The sequence below is a fragment of the Bufo bufo genome, chromosome 7 (assembly GCF_905171765.1).
Source record: "Bufo bufo chromosome 7, aBufBuf1.1, whole genome shotgun sequence".
NCBI lineage: Eukaryota > Metazoa > Chordata > Amphibia > Anura > Bufonidae > Bufo > Bufo bufo.
In genome coordinates this window covers 6,104,559-6,128,060 of record NC_053395.1, presented here as the reverse complement: position 1 = coordinate 6,128,060, position 23,502 = coordinate 6,104,559, and positions in this window count along the sequence as shown.

The window sequence follows — 23,502 nt, the reverse complement described above, 5'->3', positions numbered from 1 at the left end:
ATATAACCCTATACATATCTTTGGGTCATATGGTACTACTCTATGTAGCGCTTGGAGCTGTATACATTTTGGAGTCTGTAAAATGGGTATTGCCCTCAACTTTTCTGGTTGTCATGAATACCTTCTAGATGTCAAACTTGTGTGCAGGACAAAAGGAGTGACAAGCCCCTATAAAAACACGGGCACCAGTCACCAAAGCTGTTTGTAGACGTGATTCTTTATCCCAAATACATATAATGCATTTCGGGGATTAAGATTTTATGTCTGAAGAAGGGGTTAATCCTGAAATGTGTTACATGTATTTGGAATAAAGAATCACGTCTACAAACAGCTTTGGTATCTAGCGCCCATGTTTTTATAGGGGTTTGTCACTCCATTTGACTCCATGTGCCCGGTGAAGAACCGCCATTATATTTATACGAGCATAGAAACAAAAACGTAGTGCTAACAATTAATCCTCCCCAACCCCAACAGCCCGACCTACATAAGGAGAAACACAGAGAACCCGTCCATACATTTTAACCGACAAAACATACATCAAATCACAACATGAAAAGTGGGTGCTGACCCCCAAACATACTCAGCACCATGAACTCTTTTCTCCCTGAATCCCTAAGCTCTCTCCTCTCGGCTTGTTGGGCCATGTTGGCCTCAATTCTCCTCTTCACCATCTTATTTCTCTTAGCATCCACTTATATCCTAGAATCCTTTTTTGCTGTTGTTTTGTTTTTAAGTGGTCACTTCTTACCCTGCTGCCCCTTCCTCTTCTACACCAACACCATGGGTGGAGTGGGGACTTAAAGTGGCCCGGGGAAAAAAACTAAAAGTGGCTCTATGTTGTAGGCGGGTCCAATTTTACAGAAGCCAACACAAGTAGGCAGAGACCACAGAAGTAGTCAGAGACCACAGAAGTAGTCTGGGCCTGAAATAATGTAGTGCAGCACAAAATACCACCCCAGCAGAAGTAAATTCCACAGTGCAGAACAAAATTTTGCTGCCTTAACCACAGTATTCAACTGTATCACAGTCCTGAGGACAGTTATACAGTTGAGCTCAGGAGGACACCTGCGGCCGTTGGCCGGGGCATAAGAACCTGATGCTCCCAGCATTAATTAATGCTTTGAGCATCTGATCATTATGTACCTGGCTGGCGACCATGAAGAGGGCTCAGGCGGCCACCCGAGCATCGTCCCACTGGGAAATTTCCCTGTAGGGTGTATGGCCAGTCCATCCCTGACAGACACTGAAAGAGTTCAGTGCATGTGTAGATACAGATGGCATGATTGCCTGTATCTGAGCGTGCATTGAGTGCTTTCAGGACCAATGCACAAGAAGATACAGCTGGGGAGTCATGTGGACAAATCATGTGACTGCCCCCAACCTGAGAGCTATGGACACAGTATTTACACAGATGACCCATGGACAGTGCTCCAGTGTCCATCGCGGAGAAAGGAGTGGCCATTTTTCACTTTACATAGCATTACACAGTGGTTTATTTCTGAAATATTATCAAAGAGTGATCATCCCCTTTAAGTGACAAAACCTTGATCATACTGATGCTCATTCTAGACATTTTGGAGACTTGGTCTTATCAAACACCCTACCATCTCCTTCCAAGTGCTCCTCAGATTGGGGTTATCAAGAATATGCAGAGCAGATTGTGTTAGTGTAAGCAAGAACATCAGCATCAAGTTCATATAATATGTAGGACTAGACGGGTCGAAAACTGAGAAATAATAAAGAAATACGACGAGATAAAACACAGTGTCTACTACTAAGAAGCGCATCATCTTATAGATGACTCGTTTATACAATGTCAGGCTGGATTCACCAGAAGTCAATGTGTTCTTCATCTTTCGACCATGAATCTTCAGGAAGCCAACAGTCAAGAGGGTGGTTAGTGCCGTAGTGAGGAGAGGCATGAAAATCATGATCAAAGCCAGTTTTGCAATGTTATAATTTATTCTCGCTTGTTCTCTAGTCACTAAGGCAGGAAGGATGAACGAGCCGTTTGTAGGGGACATATCATTGGAAGTGTAGAGAAATAAACTAAGTGAACTATTGAGCAGGGAGGACAAAGTCGCCAGGACAATCTGCCAAGGAACAGTAGAACTTATCTTCTTTTTAATCCAACCAAGGAACCAGTTTTGGGCATTGACAACCTTAATGAAATAGAAGAATCTGAGGAAGGCAGTGAGGAATGAGCTGGAGCACATGTAGAATATGAAGAGGAAGGTGAACACAATATTGTAGTACAGTGTCTGGGAGAACTCAAGCGAAAAGATGTCAGTGAAAACATGAAAGGAGGACACAACGATAAAGAAGGAGCTGGACGTATTGAGAGCAGCCTGGATTTTCTGAACAGATGTTATTTTTTTCTTTAGGTAATAATCCCGCAGAATGACAAATGTGATGAACATATTGAGGAATAGTGAAATAAAAACTTCCAGTGATAGGAATAGCACAAACACTACATGGACTGGGCTGCTGGGGCCGGCGCTCATGTTGATGGGTCTCCTAGGAATGCCACTACTGATCAACCTTCAGACTTCACAATCTATTTCTCCTTATGCGTTTTGTGGTGATGAGTACCGGATAAGTGCTGGGAGGCGTGTATACCCCACCCAGATACCTCAGCTGGGTGAGAGAACTGAAATCCAGAAAGCTGCAGTGGTTTCAGCAAAGTGTAGTTTGCGGAGACAGTTTTGTCTAGATGTTGTTCTGGGCTGGATTTCATGTGGACTGGGGCTCTGCTGTGCTCCTACATTAACAACAAAGCCTAGACTTTGAATAGATGCAAACCTCAGAACGGGGCCGGGATAGTTCTCGACATTTGTTTTAATGTAAATGAGTGTCCAGTTAAGACTCTTCCCCTTCTGAATCAGAGTATTCATCACAACAGATTAAAGCAATTCTCCAGGATCTCGGAGACAATTTTTACAATTAATCTTCTGGTTACTTTCTCTACAATCTCCTCAGACTATTTGTTGAAAGGTTTTTGGATTCTATAGATATAACTTTTGATACTTTGTAGCTCGCTTTGTCCTCTTCAAATCTTGGATATATGGTATACCCCCTGTATCCCACCTGGGCAGTCACTACTTACAATAAAGGTTTAGCTGATGAGTATTATCTGTACATTATGGTAATTGTACATGTGGGTGAGATGTCTGAAATCAAGAACATACTGTAGTAACCTAGTAGCCGTCATTTTAGTCCTGGGCTATGACCCGGTCCCTCATACAGACCACTTGAAAAATGGCAAAAAATTATATTTTACATTGTTGGATCTTAACAAGGTACCAAGTGGAGCTTCAACATGCAACAAGAAGAAATAAGAGTGAGACAAAAAAAAAATTTGGGCATTCAATTAATTGAAAATAACGATTAAACTGAAACAGGCTGTTTTTCAGCTGATCCAAAGTTTAGGACCACATGCCTTTAAAAGGCCAAATCTGTGGAAAGATGTGAATTCATTGTCATTTTCTGTCAGGTAGTCACACGTTGTGATGGCAAAGGCAAAAAAACTCTCCCTTTTTGAACGTGGTCGGGTTGTTGAACTGCATAAGCAGGGTCTCTCACAGCGCGCCATCGCTGCTGAGGTGGGACGCAGGAAGACAGTCATTGGGAATTTCTTAAATGATCCTGAGGGTTATGGAACAAAAAAGTCAAGTGGAAGACCCAAAAAACTTTCATCTGCACTGAGCCGGAGGATCCAATTGACTGTCCGTCAAGACACTGGACGATCCTCGACCCAAATTAAGGCCCTTACTGGTGCTGACTGTAGCCCCATAACCATCAGACGGCATCTGAGACTGAAGGGCTTCAAAAACAAAAAAAGTCTTCAAAGACCTCGTCTCCTTGAACGCCACAGAACTGCTCGTTTGGACTTTGCAAGAGAGCACCAAACATGGGACATTCAAAGGTGGAAGAAAGTTTTATTCTCTGATGAGATTTTTTTTTACCTTGATGGTTCTGATGGTTTCCAACGTTACTGGCATGACAAGCAGATCCCACCTGAGATGTTTTCTACGCGCCACAGTGGAGGGGGCACCATAATGGTCTGGGGGGCTTTTTCCTTCAGTGAAACAATGAAGCTTCAGGAAGTGCAGTGGCGTCAAACGGCCGCTGGCTATGTCCAGATGTTGCAGAGAGCGTTCCTCATGACTGAGGGCCCTCGTCTGTGTGGTAACAGAACAACGCTACAGTACACAATGCCAGCAGGACAAGGGACTTCTTCCAGGAGAATAACATCACTCTTTTGGCCCATCCTGCGTGTTCCCCTGATTTAAATCCAATTGAGAACCTTTGGGGATGGATGGCAAGGGAAGTTTACAAAAATGGACAACAGTTCCAGACAGTAGATGGCCTTCGTGCGGCCATCTTCACCACTTGGAGAAATGTTCCCACTCACCTCATGGAAACGCTAGCATCAAGCATGCCGAAACAATAACGGCGGAGCTACCCATTACTGAGCTCATGTTTGGAAGTTGGATTTCTGTTTTGGGGGGGGGGGGTTAGTTTTTTTTTGGAGGTGCGGTCCTAAACTTTTGATCAGCTGAAAAACAGCCTGTTTCAGTTTATTTGTTGTTTTCATTAAATTGAATGCTCAAAAAATGTTGTCTCACTCCCATTTCTTCTTGTTGCATGTTGAAGCTCTACTTGGAACCTTGTTAAGATCCAGCCATGCTAAATAGGATTTTTTGCCATTTTTCAAGTGGTCTTAAACTTTTTATCAGGACTGTATTATAATCTAGTATCTAGAATCTGATTAGTTCCATGTAAATGAACATTCTAACCATATTGGCGTTCTACCAGTAGGAGCATCCAGTCCCAGTTTTGCCATTGCTTCAGAGTCAGATATTGAATGCTCTGTTTCGCCGCAGCTGTTTTTAATTTAATGATCAAACCCACAATAAAAATAAATCAACACAGAGAGGAACCATTTTTGCTACTGAGAAAGGGGCAGAGAGAGCCCGAAACACAGACGCTGCAAAAACCGGAACTGATACAACAAAGACCGCATCTAGCATTCCTGTTGAGTCGGTGTTCTCTGGTTATTTATGCATGCACTATTTTTCTATTAATGGGGATTGGGAACACAAATGGGGCACCTACATACAGTACCTACACGGGACGTCTACATTACTCTATTACTACTGAATGGTCAACATCATTTCTCTATTCAGTCCTACCGAGGTCTTGACAAAACCATCATAGTCTCCAAACATTGAGGGTTGTAGTAAAAATGAGACAACCTGTGATCTCTCTCCATGACTTTCTCAGTTTGGGATTATAAAGGATATGTAGAAAAGCTTTAGTCAGAATAAACAGGAATATCAGTGTCAGAATTATCCAGTAACCGGGACTGTATAGGACCGAGAAATGATAAAGGAACATGGACAAATAAAATGCAGAATAGAGGAGGAGGAAGTTCACCGTTCTATACAATGTCAGGTTGATGTCACCCGAAGTCATTGTGTTCTTCATCTTCTGCATATGAAGCTTCAGGAACCTAATAGTAAGGATGATAGCAATAAAATAAAACACAAAGGGCAAACAGATCAACACAAAGATACAATAACCCACAACTGGATTATAGGGAATTATCTATGGAGACATGTTGAGTGGTTGGATAATTGAGTTATTCATGGGAAGGACTCCTAGGGATCTGTAAAAAACAAGTTTAGAAGGCAACTGCCCAAAGACACCAGCTCCACCACAAAAATAAGGGAACAACATAGCTTATCTTCATCCAGGCAAGAAAACCTCTTTGGACATTGACAACCTTAATTAAATAGAAGAAGCAGAGGACGGCAGTGAGCCAAGAGCTGGAGCACATGCATTATACGCCAAATACTGACTATGACGTTGGAGAACCAGGTTTGGAAGAATTTAGCTTGTAGAATCTCAGAGAAAAAGCTGAACGTTGACACAATGGTGAGAAGGGCACATTTAGGGCCATCTGGATTTCCCCCCTAGAAGTTAAGCATTTCTTTCTCCACCAATTACTTAGGATGACAAATGTAATAAAGAGATGGATGATCAAGGACACAAATATCACAAGTGACAGAATAAATAAACCCATTATAAAAGTTGGGCTTCTCATTTCAATACCCATCAATGAGAATGTTTCATCTGTTGGGCGACTGTCACGCTGCAAATTCTAGCCCTGGATGTCCTGGAGACACAGATAGAATATGTCGCAGGGTGAAGTGCAATAAGCATGAAGTGTGGATCTGGTCTGATCTGACATTCAGAACCTGAGAATGTGGAGTGGCCTGAACTGTGACACGGTTACCAGCAAAAAGGCTTCGTCTTTAAATATGCAAATACACGAGCTACAAAACTATGATGACATGACACAGGGTATGATGATATGATATAGGGTATGATGACATGATACAGGGTATGATGATATGATATAGGGTATGATGACATGATACAGGGTATGATGACATGACACAGGGTATGATGATATGATATAGGGTATGATGATATGACACGGGGTATGATGATATGATATAGGGTATGATGACATGACACAGGGTATGATGACATGATACAGGGTATGATGATATGATATAGGGTATGATGACATGATATAGGGTATGATGACATGATACAGGGTATGATGATATGATATAAGGTATGATGATATGATATAGGGTATGATGACATGATATAGGGTATGATGACATAACACAGGGTATGATGACATGATATAGGGTATGATGACATGATATAAGGTATGATGACATGAGATAGGGTATGATGACATGATATAAGGAATGATGACGTGATACAGGGTATGATGACATGATATAGGGTATGATGATATGACACAGGGTATGATGACATGATATAGGGTATGATGACATGATATAGGGTATGATGATATGACACAGGGTATGATGACATGACACAGGGTATGATGACATGACACAGGGTATGATGACATGATATAGGGTATGATGACATGATATAGGGTATGATGACATGATACAGGGTATGATGACATGACACAGGGTATGATGATATGATATAGGGTATGATGACATGATACAGGGTATGATGATATGATATAAGGTATGATGATATGATATAGGGTATAATGACATGATATAGGGTATAATGACATGACACAGGGTATGATGACATGATATAGGGTATGATGACATGACACAGGGTATGATGACATGATATAGGGTATGATGACATGATATAAGGTATGATGACATGATATAGGGTATGATGACATGATATAAGGAATGATGACGTGATACAGGGTATGATGACATGATATAGGGTATGATGATATGACACAGAGTATGATGATATGACACAGGGTATGATGACATGACACAGGGTATGATGACATGATATAGGGTATGATGACATGATATAAGGTATGATGACATGATATAGGGTATGATGATATGACACAGGGTATGATGACATGACACAGGGTATGATGACATGATATAGGGAATGATGACGTGATACAGGGTATGATGACATGATATAAGGTATGATGACATGACACAGGGTATGATGACATGATATAGGGTATGATGACATGATATAGGGTATGATGACATGATATAAGGAATGATGACGTGATACAGGGTATGATGACATGATATAGGGTATGATGACATGATATAGGGTATGATGACATAATATAAGGTATGATGATATGACACAGGGTATGATGATATGACACAGGGTATGATGATATGACACAGGGTATGATGACATGACACAGGGTATGATGACATGACACAGGGTATGATGACATGATATAGGGTATGATGACATGATATAAGGTATGATGACATGATATAGGGTATGATGACATGATATAGGGTATGATGACATGATATAGGGTATGATGATATGACACAGGGTATGATGATATGACACAGGGTATGATGATATGACACAGGGTATGATGACGTGATACAGGGTATGATGACATGATATAAGGTATGATGACATGATATAGGGTATGATGCCATGATACAAGGTATGATGACATGATATAAGGAATGATGACATGATATAAGGTATTATGACATGATATAGGGTATGATGACATGATATAGGGTATGATGACATGATATAGGGTATGATGACATGATATAGGGTATGATGACATGATATAGGGTATGATGATATGACACAGGGTATGATGATATGACACAGGGTATGATGATATGACACAGGGTATGATGACATGACACAGGGTATGATGATGTGATACAGGGTATGATGACATGATATAGGGTATGATGACATGATATAAGGTATGATGACATGATATAGGGTATGATGCCATGATACAAGGTATGATGACATGATATAATGAATGATGACATGATATAAGGTATGATGACATGATATAGGGTATGATGACATGATATAGGGTATGATGACATGACACAGGGTATGATGACATGATATAAGGTATGATGATATGACCAGGGTATGATGACATGATATAAGGTATGATGATAAGACACAGGGTATGATGACATGACACAGGGTATGATGACATGATATAAGTTATGATGATATGATATAAGGTATGATGACATCATATAGGGTATGATAACATGATATAGGGTATGATGACATGATATAAGGTATGATGATATGATATAGCGTATGATGACATAATATAAATTATGATGGTATGATATAAGGTATGATGACATGATATAGGTATGATGACATGATATAAGGTATGATGACATGATATAGGTTATGATGATATGATATAAGGTATGATGATATGATATATGGTATGATGACATGATACAAGGTATGATGACATGATACAAGGTATGATGACATGATATAAGGTATGATGATATGATACAGGGTATGATGACATGATATAGGGTATGATGATATGACACAGGGTATGATGATATGATATAGGGTATGATGACATGACACAGGGTATGATGATATGATATAGGGTATGATGACATGACACAGGGTATGATGATATGATATAGGGTATGATGACATGACACAGGGTATGATGACATGATACAGGGTATGATGATATGACACAGGGTATGATGACATGATACAGGGTATGATGATATGACACAGGGTATGATGATATGATATAGGGTATGATGACATGACACAGGGTATGATGATATGATATAGGGTATGATGATATGACACGGGGTATGATGATATGATATAGGGTATGATGACATGACACAGGGTATGATGACATGATACAGGGTATGATGACATGAGCAGAAATAGAGAAAAAAAGAGAGAGGGTTATCCAAAAAGCTGCCAGGGACTGTGCTTTGTCCCTGAAGAAAAAGGATAAAGAAAGGGGCGCCACAAGGATGGTACGGAAATAAAGGGGAATTGAACAAGGAAAAAAAGGGTTTTGCTGGAGAGGCAGCTCTGGTGTGGGATGAGACCAACCACCACAGAGAAATCGAAATAATAAGTGAAGGGTAGGGAACAGGGGGTAGTCACCCACCCCGAGTTATAACCGATCACTGTGTAAGAACAGTTGAGCGCCAAACTCCTAGGGGACAGAATAAAGGTGTTGGATAATCGTTGACATTAGCAAAGATCACCAAACTCAAGTGCTATAGGCTGGTATGTAGAGCACTAGTGAGAATAGGTGTTGAAAAATAGAATGATGTTTGTATAATTATTAGGTCAAGTCATGTAGCAATATAACCGAATGGATGCATAAAATGAATATTTCAAGGGAGTTGAAAATATTGGAACTATGGAAATAAAAAATATATAATATATAATATAATAATGAATAAAAACATTGGTAAAAATCCACTCACTTCACAGGGGGGGCACCACAAGGATGAACTAAAGCACCTGTGGCAAGTCACCCCCCTAAGCCGGGATCGCGTGTAAGTTGTCAGAGGTAAAACGTCTACGTCCTGGGTGTACAGCCTGGTTGGTAAAGCAGCAGACAAATCCAAGGGTACGTATTCGATCCTCTTTAATGATAAAACATAGGGCTCAACGCGTTTCAGGGGTCACAATACCCCCTTCATCAGGAGCAGGATATAAAATAGACATAATGTATGGGCTTTAAATACATGTGGGTGTGCCGTTTTGGCGCCAAAAAACAGTGGGTGGAGTTACAAGTGATGACATCATCGTTATGAGAATAAGAATATTTTTTTAAAAACAGATACATTGATGGTGCTTATAGTGGGTGGAGGGCTAGACCCCCACAAACACACAAAAAACCATATGAAACTATAAAGAAAACTATCCTCAGATCGTTGATATTTCTGTATTGGAATCGTATGGCCGGAAGTAAGGTAGGTGGAACGCATCATGCGTTCCACCAGACCATATCCGGGATAGAATAAGCCGCAACCGGAAGTGAGCCGCCACCGGAAGTTGCTCTATTAGAAGTGTGTGGAACGCACAATGCGTTCCACCTGGTACATATCCGGAGTAGAAGAGCCGGAAGTTGGCCTGTGGAACGCACAGGTATACAGGCAGCTGCAGTTAAAGCGAGTGGAACGCAGTATGCGCTCCACCTGGCGCATATCCGGATCAAGGAGACCGGAGAGGCGCCTGTGGGACGCACAGGGATCCACCCATATTGCAAATGTCTATTCAACATCTAAGAAATATGGACATAAATATGGAAATACATCTGGCCCATCAATGACCTACAACATATAGTAATAAAACAATAAAAGTATCGATACAATAAGGAAATGTGCGTACCTTGATTCACCCTATATATAGTTACAGGGATAGTGTCACTCATGTTAATAATATTTATACTAATAAAAATATATTTGTATTAATAAAAAGAGATAAATGGGTATCGACGTTAGAATCGGGTCGTATAAGAGATATACATAAAAACTAGTTTATATTAATATCTGTAGGGAATAAATATGCCTCTGTTGGACAGTACGGGTATAGTGTCTCCAGAAATGCCCACTTTGCCTCAACTGGAATATAATGATGGGTGGTATACATATAATAATAGTAAAAATGTAAATGACGTAGTGATAATACCACAGTAATGTAAGGAAGAAATGGTATGGAAAAAATGGTATATCGATGTATAGATAAATGGATCTGTATATTTATTGATTTGAGTGATCACCTTTGGAAAATTAGGTATATGATGGTATATGGTGTATGGTGATATCGTATCTGTAAATGTAACAAGATCTTATATAGGAAGCTAGTAATTTTAGTAATTGGTATACTCAAGAGATTCATTGAGACCAAAGGGTATGAGGGTGTTTAGCTTGAAGATCCAAAACATTTCTTTTCTACACAGTGTTTGGAATGATCGGGGAACCCATTCGAGTGGCGTAACTAACAGAGATGTGGGGTCGCCTTCATGATGAGAAGCATAGTGTCGGGATACACTGTGTGTGCAAATTTTGCGCCTTATGTTGGAACGATGCTCATTCATACGTTCCTTCAGAGATTGAGTTGTGCGTCCAACATACAGAAGGTTACACGGACATTGCAGTAGGTAAACCACATTAGTAGTACTGCAATTCATAGGATGGTGTATGGTAATTGGTTTCATAGGGTGAGGTAAGATCACCCGTTCGCCGCAACAGTTTATGATGTCGCAGCACATACATCTTTTTATTCCGCATTTGTGTGAGCCTATTTTCTGTAAGCTCTTGTTGGGGCCTGATTTGGGACATCGTGAGTTAATCCCAAGTTTGGGACATGAGGGGGCTAAAATATTTTTCAAGGTCTGGGCACGTTTAAAAATTAAATTAGAAGTTTTTGGGATAGTCTTGCCTATAATGGGATCCTTTAATAAAATATTCCAATGTTTATTTATTAGTTTCCTGATGTCCCTGTGTCTGGAGTTGTAACGTGTGACAAAATGAAAATTAGGTTGAATATTATCTGTAGCTAAAGTTTTATTTTTCTTTTGGCCACTGAGACTATCTTTTTTGGATATTCCTAAGGCTCTCTTTTCTGAATCTTTTACGAGTTTGCTCGGGTAACCTTTATCGTGGAAGCGTTTTTTCAGAATTGAAAGTTGTGCTTTACAGACCATGTCATTTGAGCAGTTCCTGCGAATTCTGCGCATCTGACTGTATGGTATATTGTTTAACCATTTCTTGTGATGGCAACTTTTAAAGTCTAGATAACTATTGGTGTCTACTTTCTTGAAGTGTGTTCTTGTGGTTATTTTGTTATTGGAGATTGAAAGATCTAAGTCTAAAAAAGTTGCTTCTGTAGGGTGTGTCTCGAGTGTGAAGTAGATGTTCCCACTGTTGGTGTTAATGTGGTTGATAAGACCCGTTAGGACCTCGGGGTTCCCTTCCCAGATTAGAATGATGTCGTCAATATATCTTTTATAAAATTTTATGTTGGGATGGGTGATAAAGCCGTGTAGTTCCTCGAACGCCCCCATGAACAGATTGGCGTAGGCTGGGGCGAACTTGGTCCCCATGGCTGTTCCTTTGCATTGCTGATATATTGTGTCCTGAAAAATAAAATAATTGTGATGGAGAATGAAGTTAATGGAGTCTATAATAAAGGTTCGTTGTGTATCAGGTAATTGAGGGTCTTGACAGAGAGTTTTGTCTACAGCAAGGATGCCGAGGGAGTGAATGATATTACTATAGAGGGAGGTGACATCTAGTGTCACCCAATGGTAGGTTTCTCTCCATTCAAAAGTTTCCAAGGCGTTAATAAGATGGGAGGTGTCACGTAGATACGAGGGTAATTGCAGGACGTATTTCTGTAAGATACTGTCCACATAGTCGGACAGGTTGGAGGTTAATGATCCAATACCAGAAATAATGGGTCTTCCAGGGGGGTTCGTTAGTGACTTGTGTATTTTAGGTAGAAAATAAAAACGTGCTAGGGACGGATGTGGTGTTTTGAGGAAAGTTCTTTCTTTTTTACTAATGATACCTGACTTAAAGCTATCGTCAACTAAGAATATCAGTTTTTTCTTGTAGTTATTCGTAGGGTCGGATGGTAAGATTTGATAGTATTCTTTATCAGAAAGAATTCGTAATGATTCGGCTAGATAGTAGGACGAGTCCATGACGACGATTCCCCCTCCTTTATCCGCACTTTTAATGACCATATCTCTATTATTAGTGAGGGTTTTTAGGGCTCTAGATTGGTCTAGGTTCAGATTGTTTTTCCCGGGTAGGCTGGGTGGGGTTGAGAAGTGGTCTTTAAAATCTGATAGTACTATATTAAAAAAGCTCTCTATGTGAGGGCCTTTGCTTTGGAGAGGATAAAAGCCTGATTTGATTCTGACATTTGACAGAATCGGTGTTGGTTGTAGGGGAGCGATCGTATCCTTTAAGTGGTCGTATGATAGGTACATGTCTAGCATATTTCGCTCTTTTTCACCCAAATCAGGTACGTGGGTGGAGCAATCTTCTAACATGTTGATGTCTGTACTAGTGTTCTCTGGTTGGAGGGTGGGTGAAGGGGCAGGTAGGGAGACAGACGAAGCACTGTTGCTAGGTCCCTGAGTTAGATTTTTTATGGTGAAATGTCGGTGGAGGGTGAGTTTTCTAGCAAACTGGTTTAGATCTACAAACAGTTCGAATATATCTGGTTGGTTTGTGGGGCAAAAGGAAAGACCTTTACTGAGCAGTTCGATTTCTTTTTTCTCCAATGTATATTTGAATATAGATTGAATATTCCCATTTTTCTTTCTAGTTCAATGGTATTTTGAATGGTTTCTGTAGATGATGTATTAGTTAGGTTGGTTTTTGCTGTTTTAGTTTTTTGTGTTTTTTGTTTAGTGGAGCGTTGTTTTCCACTTCCCCTACATCCTCTGAATCTATATTTGGTCTTTTCTTTTTCATACTGGACAATGGGGTGTAGAAGTGGGTTATTTTTAGGGACTGCGATGTGGTTGGTGTTCTTAGCTGAGGGGAGTCGGCTGGACGTAGGAGGGGACTTAGTGCTAGGAAACTGGTGAGTACTTGTCTTGATGGAGGGGCCGGTGGTCCTCTGTGCGGGGTAGGGGAAACCTGCTCTAAAAAAGAGTTCTCTGTCAAGTTGGTGGGTAGAGCAAGGAAATCATCCGGGCTGGGTGGGGAAACTGGGTATGTTGAGATATTGGAGAGATTGATTGGAGTGGGGTCGGATTGGGAAGTTGATGGTGGCGTAGAAATATTCGGAAGTGCATCACATTCTTTCCGAAACAATGGGTTGGTGGAACTGGTGTTCGGAACTTCCATTAATAGTGGTGATGTAGTATTATTAGCCGGCTGTTTATGGATAACTGGGTTTGGTTCGGGGGCAATCTCGCAAGACGACTTAGGGGACAAGGGTTTACTAGTGGTTAGGGGTAAAGTATGTTTGAATCCCTCATGTTTTCCATTTCTAGAGCTGTTAGTCATAATATTTAGATTTTTGGTTTCAAGATGATCATTGATGGTTCTGTATTGGTCAGACTTAAAGCGGGTATCTGTTATTATTGGTTTAATAGTATTAACATTGGAATGGACTTTTGGGCGAGAATTGATCTTACTATTGTATATGGTCCTGGAGGTGATGGGACCTACAGGGCTACTGGAAAAAAGTGATCTCTGGTAGTGGGTGGACATGTTCTTATGCTTATTAAAATCTTCATTGGCTTTGTTACGGTGAATAGGGGGAGGGTAATGGGTAGGTGGTTTTTTCCTTTCCCAGGCCCTCACCCTATTTTCTTTGAGGTCTGCTACATCTCTCAAAAGCTTTTTACATTTGTTCAGGACCTCGTTATATTCAAAGATTCTCAACATTGTTCGTTTATGAGCTAATGAGAGTGACATTGGGGATTGGTGTGACTGATTGTGGCATATGTGTAACAGATGTTTTAATTTGGTAGCTAATGATGTGCAAATCTGTTTGCGTTTACTGATGAGAATCCTTATGAATTTGACTGAACAACTGTCACTGATGTCCAGCCATTTTTTATAGAAAAGGTTATCATCAAGGAAGGTTGGTTTAAGGGATAGTCTTAGGCCGCGGGGTATGACCCCGAGGTGGAGATAGATGGTTAAAAAATAACCGTCTATTTCATTATGGATGAAGTCTTTAATTAGTCCTGGTAGATTTACATCTGGATCCACCGAAGTCTTCTCCGTATGTTCAATTCTTGTATCTGGCCAGGTTCCGTTAGGGGTAGTTTTAAGTTTATCCGCCAAATCCGCAGGTAGCTGGTTAGTGACTTCGAGTTTAATCCTTTTAATTAAATGTGGTAAGTCGTCAGTAAGATAAGTCCATCCTGAGGCAGCCTCTTCACCTCCATTCGGCAGTGAGTTTCCTCTTTGCCGATCCATAAGGAGCAGAAATAGAGAAAAAAAGAGAGAGGGTTATCCAAAAAGCTGCCAGGGACTGTGCTTTGTCCCTGAAGAAAAAGGATAAAGAAAGGGGCGCCACAAGGATGGTACGGAAATAAAGGGGAATTGAACAAGGAAAAAAAGGGTTTTGCTGGAGAGGCAGCTCTGGTGTGGGATGAGACCAACCACCACAGAGAAATCGAAATAATAAGTGAAGGGTAGGGAACAGGGGGTAGTCACCCACCCCGAGTTATAACCGATCACTGTGTAAGAACAGTTGAGCGCCAAACTCCTAGGGGACAGAATAAAGGTGTTGGATAATCGTTGACATTAGCAAAGATCACCAAACTCAAGTGCTATAGGCTGGTATGTAGAGCACTAGTGAGAATAGGTGTTGAAAAATAGAATGATGTTTGTATAATTTGATGACATGACACAGGGTATGATGACATGATACAGGGTATGATGACATGACACAGGGTATGATGACATGATACAGGGTATGATGACATGATACAGGGTATGATGACATGATACATGGTATGATGACATGATATAGGGTATGATGATATGACACAGGGTATGATGACATGACACAGGGTATGATGACATGACACAGGGTATGATGACATGATATAAGGTATGATGACATGATATAGGGTATGATGACATGACACAGGGTATGATGACATGATATAAGGTATGATGATATGATATAGGGTATGATGACATGACACAGGGTATGATGACATGATACAGGGTATGATGACATGATACAGGGTATGATGACATGATACATGGTATGATGACATGATATAGGGTATGATGATATGACACAGGGTATGATGACATGACACAGGGTATGATGACATGACACAGGGTATGATGACATGATATAAGGTATGATGACATGATATAGGGTATGATGACATGACACAGGGTATGATGATATGATATAGGGTATGATGACATGACACAGGGTATGATGACATGATACAGGGTATGATGATATGACACAGGGTATGATGATATGATATAGGGTATGATGACATGACACAGGGTATGATGATATGATATAGGGTATGATGACATGACACAGGGTATGATGACATGATACAGGGTATGATGACATGATACAGGGTATGATGATATGATATAGGGTATGATGACATGACACAGGGTATGATGACATGATACAGGGTATGATGATATGACACAGGGTATGATGATATGATATAGGGTATGATGACATGACACAGGGTATGATGACATGATACAGGGTATGATGACATGATATAGGGTATGATGACATGATACAGGGTATGATGATATGACACAGGGTATGATGATATGATATAGGGTATGATGACATGATATAGGGTATGATGACATGATACAGGGTATGATGACATGATACAGGGTATGATGATATGACACAGGGTATGATGACATGACACAGGGTATGATGACATGACACAGGGTATGATGACATGACACAGGGTATGATGACATGATACAGGGTATGATGATATGATATAGGGTATGATGACATGACACAGGGTATGATGACATGATACAGGGTATGATGACATGACACAGGGTATGATGACATGATACAGGGTATGATGACATGATACAGGGTATGATGACATGATATAGGGTATGATGATATGATATAGGGTATGATGATATGACACAGGGTATGATGATATGACACAGGGTATGATGACATGACACAGGGTATGATGACATGATATAAGTTATGATGACATGATATAAGGTAGGATGATATGATCAGTATATCCTGTAGGTGCCCTGAAGTCTACTGAAGAAACCACTAGGTTGTGGCAAATAGATACAGCTACACTATTAAATGTACATGTGGCTCGAAAAAGTTTTACAATCCATTTTCATGAGATAAAGGGGTTCTGCCATGACTGATATAACGCAAGAAAATCAGGCATCATATACATAACAATCTCTAATAAATCTAGAACCAGCCATGTACCTCACATGGATCCGAAGATCTCTCCATGTTCTTTTGGGACTGGAAGCTCAGGGGCGTGTCCTTTCTCAGTGTCCATGTCATTTCTACTGTGGCTCATGGGTGTGTCCTTTCTCATGGGTGTGTCCTTTCTCATGGGGAGTGTCCTTTCTCATGGGTGTGTCCTTTCTCATGGGGAGTGTCCTTTCTCATGGGTGTGTCCTTTCTCATGGGGAGGGAGTGTCCTTTTCTCTTTCGTAGCTGTTACAACTTCTACCAGTAGATAGTGGTGGTGGCAATTGAAGAATGGAACTGAGCATGTGTGACCACCTCAGTAGCACAATATTATAAAGATTAAATATTTTTGTAACAGAAAATAAATTACAAAAGTTAGTTGTTTTTTATGCTGAATTATATTAAATAACATTTCATGGTGATACAACCCCTTGGAAAAATAATGTATGTTCAGATCACATAATAGTGGAGCTGATGTCTCCTCCTCTCGCTTTACCTTTAGCTGGAGTCATGATGTTGGCTATCAATCACACCTCGCTGTTTTCTCGGTGTATTTCGAGCTCCCGCCGGCACACGCCTGTGACAGTGATTTGCAAAGAAAAATGTGTTTATTTTAAACTTTTCCAAATTTGACCGGATAATCTTTTCTTAACAAATCCGCAGGTTCCTTTCCAGAAGAACATTTGAATCCATTCATTCCAGTTAATTTGTAAGTGACACTTCCAGTCTGATTGATGTCCTATGTAATGTGAAGACACAGGTTTAGATTTCAGTAATGATTGATCTTCCATGTCATTGTAACATCCTGAAGTATGTCACTAAACTTCTGTATCCCTGCTACAATAATGTCAGGTGTATGTATGTATTTCCATCTGGTGTAATTTAACTGTGCATTTCCATTATGTGTATTATCCAGGCCTGTTTTATGTATTTTGCTGTAATTTCCATGTACACCAGCAGGTGGCAGCAATGTGTTTAGTTCAGTTTAGCATAGCTAGACTGGAATAGTTCATTCCAGTGTTTAGCTCCCCCTCTTCTAGGAGCAGAAGTGGGCTGGTCCCACGCCCTGCAGCAAGGGAGGGAAGAAACCAGTTAGATCCAGTGTGTACCAGCCCCCTCCTTGGGGAAGGCTGTGTTAGTAGGAGCTCCCAGAAACAGGGATCCCAACCTAGGATCAAGCCTCGGCTGAGGCCAGGATCACTCTTCCCAGCCTGAGCCATCAGCCTCAGCTGGTTGACAAGAAAAGCAGCCATCTCCAGCCTCCAGGAAGAAGCATTCCCTGTGAGCCAAGCTGTGAGTACAGATCCAGAGACCAGGAGAAGCCAAATTCCTCCTCAGCTAGTCAGGCCCATATCAAGCAGAAGACAGACAGAGCAGAAGACAGATACCTGCCAGATTCTCCGGGCATATAGTATAGGAGCAGAATATATATAAATTCCTGCCCCATATTGCCACTACCTGCTGGGACCTAGACTATTGCTGTCCCTGTATGGATCAAAGCTGCAAACCACCAAGTAAAGACAAGTCGGACCCTATTATCTGTGTGGATCTCATTCATTCCTCAATTACTCCTATTAACCACACTCATTTTATTGCAAGTGAGCCGGGATACAGGAGTCCAGCCGTACCAAGGTAGGAGACACCGTTGACACTACACAGAGACATTATCCCCCTCTGGCATTCCTCACTTGGTACGTGAGCTATTACATCTTAATGGGCCTTGTTACAGTACCTGCGCAAGCTGCAATTGGCATCACAAACTAAAAAACATTAATTTTGCGCCAGTGTGCATTAGTCACAATCCGGCTTACTGCATCATGACATCTACATTCTACGACCTTAACTTTGGTCAATTCTAAGACAGTTTCTGTCGAGTGAAAGTCTGTGTAGCGAGGTTTGTATTTAGTAGTTATTTTCCTTTAAATTATTCCCTTTAAATGTAGTGATATTCCTGGTAATGCAGTTAGTGCGCATATCCAGGCCCTCGTTGTTCTATACCTCATACCAGGCCACATCTCTAAGTGTTGAGATAACGCTATATGCCTACTGCACACTGACAACTAGAGATGTCGCGTACATAAAATTTTCCGTTCGCGAACGAGCGAACCGGGCGAACTGCCATAGACTTCAATAGGCAGGCGAATTTTAAAAACCACAGGGACTCTTTCTGGCCACAGTAGTGATGGAAAAGTTGTTTCAAGGGGACTAACACCTGGACTGTGGCATGCCGGAGGGGGATCCATGGCAAAACTCCCATGGAAAATTACATAGTTGACGCAGATTCGGGTTTTAATCCATAAAGGGCATAAATTCCCAGCTCCGCAGAGGCTGTCCTCTTTTTTTTTAATTAAAAAAATCTGTTCTTACCAGTTTAATCTCTGTTTTGTCCCCTATCATGGGCCGGTGAATGGAATAGATTTTAGGAACCGGGAGATGGAAAAAGATGCTTGGTCGGTCCTCTTACTTCCAACTTGAGGCACTGCGCGTGCGCCATGCAATGTACTGTGCTACCAGATATGAGTGGTGTGTTAAGTAGTACTATTCCTATCAGTTTAATCCCTGTTACGTCCCCTATCAGGGGACGTGTATGGAATAGATTTTAGGAACCGGGAGATGGAAAAAGATGCTTGGTCGGTCCTCCTACTTCCAATTTGGGGCACTGCGCGTGCGCCGTGCGATGTACTGTGCTACCAGATAGGAGTGGTATGTTAAGTAGTACTATTCTTATCAGTTTAATCCCTGTTATGTCCCCTATCAGGGGCCGGTGTCGTGTATGGAATAGATTTTAGGAATCGGGAGATGGAAAAAGATGCTTGGTCGGTCCTCCTACTTCCAATTTGGGGCACTGCACGTGCGCCGTGCAATCTAATGTGCCACCCTATACAAGTGGTGTGTTAAGTAGTACTATTCCTATCAGTTTAATCCCTGTTACGTCCCCTATCAGGGGACGTGTATGGAATAGAGTTTAGACAACCGCAAAGAGTTGTCAATAGTTGACACACTCATGACATAAATTTTATTCCTCTATGCGTCAATCTTGGTGTAGTGATGACTGTGCTCGTGTGCATGTTTGGGAGATTGTAGGCGATGGCGGTTTTTCAAAGCCTATGGTCGTGCTGAGGTAGTTTAGTGACAGTTAAGTGACCCAGAAAACAATGATTCTGCAGTGTGGGCCCATTGTTGGCCTAGTAGGCTTTAATGATCACCTTAGATGATCACAAAGAAAATTAATGTTTTTTCTATGCAAAATTATCCAGCCGATTGCTTTTGGTCTGTTCACAATGAAGCAACGACCTTATCATCTGGGGTGTGCCAACATTGCCATTGCCAACACACTCATAGAGGTGATTGCTTCATTGTGATACGCAAGCCCCTTCACCACAACAAGGTAACGATCACAAAGGGGAATTGACACATGTATGTGCCTTTTTTTTCGTTTTGTTTTTGCAGCCATAGTGCAGCACCAGAGGCCAGAAAAATTAGGCATGTACACATGCCTGAAAAATCAGGTATTGTTGCATCTGCTGTTGTAGCAGCGGCCGGAAAAAAATATGTTTTCCAGGCAGAAAGTGCCCTAAAACATTGCGGCTTCAACCCTAGTTGGTGGCGGAGAAGTCACGCAAGTCATCCGGCATGCAGAGATTAAATACAGCAGCGTGTGGACCATTTTATAGCCCAAGGCAGCTCCTCTCATCAGGCCTTTCTTAGTCAAATGCATCCCCCACTGTCAGTCCCTTCGGGATTCATGCCTCATTCATCTTAATAAAAGTGAGGTAATCTAGACTTTTTTGACCTAGGCGACTTCTCTTCTCAGTGACAATGCCTCCTGCTGCACTGAAGGTCCTTTCTGACAGGACACTTGAAGCGGGGCAGGCCAGAAGTTCTATCGCAAACTATAGCTCAGGCCACAGGTCAAGCCTGCACACCCAGTAGTCAAGGGGCTCATCGCTCCTCAGAGTGTCGATATCTGCAGTTAAGGCGAGGTAGACTGCTACCTGTCGGTCGAGTTGTTCTCTGAGGGTGGACCCCGAAGGGCTGTGGTTATGCGTAGGACTTAAAAAGCTCTGCATGACTCCAAAACCCATGATTCATTCTCACGAATTGATCTGATTCTGACCTCCACCACTCTGTTGGATAATTTGCTGGATACCACTATACACCCAATATTAATTTCGGACCATGCACCTGTAACGGTCACTATTCAAGCCTTGCAACCGCAAATAAGATCCCGCCTATGGAGGTTCCCCACATACCTCTCTGAGTCAGAGGACTTTAGGACGTACCTCAAGGTCTAATGGACAAATTACTTGGATGACAAGTGCATCTCGAAGACACCCCATTGCTATGGGCAACCTCCAAGGCGGTTATGCGCGGGCATGTAATAGCTTACATGGCACACAAAAAAAAAATGGCGAGGGATCGCTTTAACACGTTACATTGTGACCTTCTGTCAGCTCAGAAAGCCCATTCAGAGTCCCTCACACCCAAACAAAACAGGCGTTCATAGATGATAAAACAATTCATAACTAATACATATACTGATGTCACAACTATGATAACTATTAACGGGAAAAACTCGGGAGTCCTCGACCTCTTTAGGGGTACGAGACAAGGATGCCCCCTTTCCCCAATCTTGTTTAATCTGTCCCTGGATTTTTCTCCTATACTATCTTCAATCCACGCATAGTTTTCGTGGGGTGACGATAGGTAACACGGAAATGAGAACGGCAGCATTTGCGGACGATGTCCTGCTGATGATCTCCGACCCCAAAAATTCACTTGAAATTTTATTGGCTGAGATCCAGGATATTGGTACTTTATCAGGATATACCATTAACCTGGACAAAACGGAGGCACTACTAGTGAGCGGACCTGGGAGGCCGATATGGACAAGGGCCTTCCCATTTTCATGGAACGATAAGACCATAACATCCCCAAAAAACCATCGCAATTGTATAACTGTAACATAGGACCCTATCTCTCTTCTCTGGAGTCTACCCTGGCGACCTGGAAGCATTTCACACTCTCATATGTGGGGAGGACAAACCTTCTTAAAATGTCAGAGTTTCCCAGGCTATTGTATATCCTCCAAATGCTGCCCATCTGCCTTAGGCCTAAAGACGAAAAAAGGATAAACTATCTATATAGGATGTTTGTCTGGAATGGGAGGCGCCCTAGAATAGCTTGGCACATACTACAACAACCAAAATTAAATGGGGGCCTAAACTTTCCTAATATTAGATTATACAATATTGCGGCTCTGATGAGAGTGGTACGAGACTGGCTACACTCTACGTCGAAATACACTCTGGTTACGCTGGACAAAGCCTTTATTCCACATATAGCACTACCGAACCTACTGCATATCTAATTCGGAAATCTCCCCCAAATGGTAAAAACTAATCCTCTCCTCATGACAACATGGCGGGCATGGTGCAGGGCAAGAGTTCTGTGTAAATTACATGCATCATTTTCGGTGCATCTGACACTAGTAAGGAACCCCTCATTTCAGAACGGATCTTCCCACTCAACATTCAAACGCTGGCAATCGCAAGGCATCACCAACATTGACAAACTTATAAGCACGCAAACACGAATGGTTAAACCACTCCAGGACTTGCAGAAGGAATACCCACACATAGTTTTTCCCTTTTTCCCATACTTACAAGCAAAAAGCTATATCAATGAAGTGATTTCCGCCTTGACGGAACGTGAGTGGAGTCCATACTTTAAAAAATGGTTCTCGAATCCCAATGAGGGGAAGAAACAAATATCATCAAATTACAAATTCCTCCATGTACCAATTGACTATTCCACATCCACAGTTCCCATGACTAGATGGCAGACAGAGGTACCACAAGCCACCCCATCAGTGATACTCCGGGCACTGGAATTCTCATACAAACATTTACCTGTAGCAAGATACACAGAGATGATCCTACAAATCTGTCATAGATCATATCTGACTCCAAGAAAGGGGGTTTAGAATGGGTATATATGACACCACCAATTGCTTTAAATGCGGGACTTTGGACGCTGGACTTTACCATTGTCTATGGGACTGTCCAATGATAAGAAAGTTTTGGGACAAAATCATCACCTTCACTAACACACACTTGACCAATTTTACCCCACGCAACCCACTTTGGGCGCTGTTCGGTTATTTGGATAAGGACAAATACA